This window comes from Colobus angolensis, unplaced genomic scaffold, assembly GCF_000951035.1.
Source record: "Colobus angolensis palliatus isolate OR3802 unplaced genomic scaffold, Cang.pa_1.0 Scaffold13, whole genome shotgun sequence".
Lineage (NCBI taxonomy): Eukaryota > Metazoa > Chordata > Mammalia > Primates > Cercopithecidae > Colobus > Colobus angolensis.
The window spans coordinates 19,074,284-19,079,184 of NW_012114252.1; the positions used below are offsets into that span (position 1 = coordinate 19,074,284).

Below are 4,901 nucleotides of genomic sequence, written 5' to 3' on the forward strand. Positions count from 1 at the left end.
CTTTCCACTTGTGCAAGTCTGTATTGTAAATTTCTTCTTGTTTACCCCGCAATTGCCCACATCTAACTTGAATGTCCATTTGTTCTGGTTGGAGAAATGCGAGACTATGTGAAGCTGAAGTGAACACATGGCCCTGTGGAATCCTGAATCCAAGAGCTAGTGGTTTCATGGGCAGGCCAAAATCAGGAACAACCTCCACAGTCACTAGACTGAGATGAAGGACTTGATCAGAGAGTCAAGGGTCTGTTCAGTCATTCAAGGTAGGCTTGATCCTGGTCCTGAGGCACCAGGGGTTGACCAGAGGCTGATTCTATAGCAAGAGCTGAGTGTGTTTATGCCTTATTTTTTGAAAACTCAGGTATTTTCTCCTCTATAGCCTTCAGTCTCAATTATTAGACCAGAGTTATGTTCCCAGGAGAGGTCTTGACTCCATTCACGTAGAAACAGTCAATATTTGTGATAGAGGATATTATAAATTTAGCTCTCAGCCATTGTGTGTGAGACACTTGTGGCTCAAGGTCTCTAAATGTGTGTAGTTTACTTCATCAAAGGCGAATATTTATAAGCCCCAACCTATTCACCGGGCAGAGGCAATGATGCCCCATCACAGAGCTTAAATTTGCATTACAGAAAACTGCTGTGTGTGATTTATATCTTCATTTAGAATTTTTGTCATGACCTACTGTTAATACATACTTCACCTAAATTGATGATGTTTGCAAACTTTAGTTTTAATTTCTTCATTTAATAAAGCATGACAATGCAGGAACTATTAGATTAGGGATTATCTGTCAGCAGACTGGCATTATGAAACTACAGATTGTACATTGTCCAAATAGGGTTTTAAATGAAAACATGAAGTAATATCTCACCTGGGGCCTTTTTGGGGCTGTGTCTAATGAATCCCATTTTAAAAGATATTTACTAAGCAATTTCTAACTTTTGAATGCTTATCTCTCATTAGAATCATTGCAGTTTCATTTTTTTTTTGGCTTATTTGAAAAAGTCTGGTGTATAATAATGCTAACATTTAAAAGAAAAAAAATCATGTGTTCATATCAGAAATAGTGTGAATAATGAGCAGCTGTATGGTGTATAAAAGAGATAAAGGGGTTTCTTGACTACTCAAAAATGAGTTTGAAATATTATGCATTCGTATTTGGGAAGAACAATAGTTCATTGTAATAATTCTGAAAAATAAAATAATTGTGCTTTATTTGTTTGAAAATTTTCTGGAAATGAAAAACAAGACCCTCTTTCAAATGCATGGATTTAGTTTTGTACTTAATGACCATATTCTGCAAAATAGATAAATAGCTAACAATATATTTAATTTAGCCTTGGTCATTTCTTGCTACTGTCATCGACTCTAATACCATATTTAAAATATAAGATTCAGCCGGGCATGGTGGCTCATGCCTGTAATCCCAGCACTTTGAGAAGCCAAGGTGGGTGGATCACCTGAGATCAAGAGTTCGAGACCAGCCTGACCAACATGGTGAAACTCCATGTCTACTAAAACTACAAAAATTAGCTGGGCGTGGTGGTAGCCACCTGTAATCCCAGCTACTTGGGAGGCTGAAACAGGAGAATGGCTTGAATCAGGGAGGCAGAGGGTTGCAGTGAGCCAAGATCGCGCCATTGCACTCCAGCCTGAGTGACAGAGTGAAACTCCATCTCAAAAAAGAAAAGAAAGGAAATATATATGTATATATAATAATGTATATATGTGTATATATATTATATATGTATATATGCATGTGTGTGTGTATGTATATATGATTCAAGGAGTCCTGAAATAATTGTCTGACAACCCAACATTGAGTTGAGTTTCTCAGGGATGTATATAGATGAGGAAGTTTTAATCAACTTCAAGTTACCATTTTAAAACAATTTTATGAAGGAAGTTAATAGAGCCAAAATTATTTTCCTCAGTACTAACGCGTGCATTAGAAATTAATTTTTGTTGTATAGTGATGAAATGTATAATTAGGTTTAAACATAGTTCTACCAGTGTTTAGAGGATGAGTATGTGGTTTCAAAGACAAAAAGTTAAAATGGCTTCTTAATCTGGGGAAATTATATGTAGATACAGTTTATACATAGGAAGCACATTCTAAGTAGTTTAACAAATCTGTGAATACATTTCTTAGTGTATCCTCCTTCAACTCCTCAAAGTGGATTAGATGTTGGCCCTTGTTGTTTTAGAGCTCTACATGTGCAGTCTTACAATTTCTAGCACACCACACTGTGCTATCTTGATTGTCTCTATTTTATCTGACTATAAGCACTTTGAGGTCAGGGATTCATGTTTCTCTTGTAGCACAAAGAGTTGCCAAATATTTATGGAATAAATGAGTCGATGAAAAACGAACACATTTGATAATGAGCCCCTGGAGATGAGATGTTAATTCTCACAGGGTACCTTGGTTAGAGTTCTGATAAGAAATGCCGTGAGTTATTAAAAAAAGTAGGACTCAAATCAAGTATATTTTTAATAACTTATTTTCTTTGTCAAGTGCACAACATGCCCCTCTGAGTGTTATGCTTTTTTTCAGTTTAAAGAGTGGATGGTATCGTTAAACTCAATTGTCTTAAGATGTTTGCTGAGTTTGTACATATGCAGAGAAATGCAATTTGCAGAAAATTAAGACATTCAGACATTTAAGGAAGGTCTATAGGCAACACACTCTTTATCTGGCATTGTATTAAGAAGAGTGGGTAGGGACATCTACATGGATACAACCTTACCCGAAGAGACATTAGGTAACATTCACATAAACTCACAGTTATTTTATGCACATGTAAAGATTTGTATTGATTTAAAGAGGAGCGAGCTTTACTTCCTGTGTTGGAAACAAATATAGTTGTCTCTTACAGTTTTATTGAAACATTACAAAACATCCAAGAAACTCTTTCAACGTACAGTATAGATTCCTGGTATATAAAGGCTTTGTTTGAGAATATTTTATTCCTGAAAAGCAGCCAAAATGGTGACTTGTGTGACAGTGACTCTCAAAAATTAATTGTAGAATCAATGAATGAATGAGGAATCAGCATTTCTGATGAAGGCTGCAAATCCACACTCTAATCGTTGGCAAAACCAAGTCGAAGTGTCCGTAATCATCATTTGGTATACATAACTAAATCTTTTTTTCCTTGTTAATGTTAATGACAACTTTTCACTGAACACCAACAACAGAAACCAGAAACTTTATGTGCATTATTTCTAACCTTCAGAATAAAGATTAGGAATTTTATTTCACATGCATAGATAAGGAAATGGAGGCTTTAGCAGGTTAAATAATGTGTTTACATTGATACTCTGGTAAGTGGTAGAACCTGGATTTGAAATCAGGCTGTTCTGTGCAAAATCTTTAACTTACTATTTTACATCACACTACTAAAATGTGTTAGAATATTGTTCAGTGAAAATTTAAGTCATGACCCCTTGTTGTATAGATTTGAATTTCATAATCTTCTAGTTTAATAAAAGCACTGCTCTTTGAGTTTCGTTCAGTAAGGAATACAAAATTATGTTACTGCCATCGGAGGATGGGTGCACTTAACATACTGTTCATATTTACCTTTCCGATAACCTCAAACCTGAAACATAAATTCTAGACTATGTCAGTTTGTCTTTGGAGGAGATCATCATAAAAAATGCATCAATTTGCAAAAAAAAGTATCACTTTGGATTTGTAAACAACCTAAAATATGACCTTTTTGTTTGCTACCATGGCTGTTGCATTCTGAGTATGATATTCACTTTTATAACAATAAACCCTGGCAGGCCATGTATTTCTTTCTGATTCCAATTCAGTCAGACTTACTTCATCCAATTGGGTTGTACAGTCAAATTCATTGCAGTCTGCAGAGGTAGGAGAATCCTAAAATTTAAAGCTATGCAAACCAAAAGCTTTTTATGGATAATTTAAGTTTTACATTCTGCACAGAAAAGCAGAAAGATGTGTTCTGAAATATAATGCAATTTTTTTCATTACTAGGGACAGATCAAAGATCTCTAACTCTAAGAGGTGGCTATTTTAAGCTCCTGCTATCAATTTCTTATTCACACACAGCAACTGGTGGCAACTAAAAATAATCCGCTTTACTACCAGCTAAGAATCTGGTCATATGTGGCTGATGGACAATGTGCACGAAGAAGATTTAGGATCCTTCTATCCGTGGCTTCTCTCCAGCCCACTCATCAGCTTAGTTTGCTGCCATTTGAAAGCTATTGAAAAGCCATTAACAGGCAGGACCGGGAGAGCCGCACTGCAGCACACCTCCGTGCAGCAGAATGTGGCTGCATGTGAACACCAATTAGAGCTGACTGTTCTCGGGATTGTGGTACTCGGGGCTGTGTCAATCAAGGGTGCTACAATAGCACGTGCAGCAGCGGTGCAAGACCCACCGGGGAGAGGCTTATCTTAACTCCAGCTGCCGAATGAGAATGAGTTTGAAGCTTTTTGCAGGATCATGGAACACAGCCTCCATGCAATAGTGCATCCGGAGGTAAACTGTTACCTGAGTAAGGGCTTTAAGTAATGCATTTCCTGGGAACGACAGTTGTGACAGAAGAGAATGCTGGAACCCGTAGCAAGATTCCTGTCTGAGATGGAAAGATGTCTCACTATCATTTTATCAAGTGCTGTAAGTAAGCTTGATGTTCTGCTCATGTGTTTATTTGTCTTATTGAAGTATCATTTTGTGCAGATGCCAAAATTAAGGCAGGTCTCCTGGTATACCACATTCCCATGAGTGACATGGACTGTTGACCTAGAAGAATATTTTACAGGCTGGACATATTTCCTTTTAATTTCAGATTGGGAAATAATTCCAGTGTGATCCAAATGCTAATAGCACAGAGATCTTAAAAACTTTAGCTTTAAAAAAAA

At 36.6% G+C, this 4,901-nt stretch overlaps 1 protein-coding gene across 1 annotated transcript in view; it reads left to right on the forward strand.

Annotated features, from left to right (window-relative positions):
* The window catches only part of MYO16 (myosin XVI), a 653,675-nt gene that overhangs the window by 32,031 nt on the left and 616,743 nt on the right, over positions 1 to 4,901 (forward strand). The gene's annotated exons all lie outside the window — the stretch shown is intronic.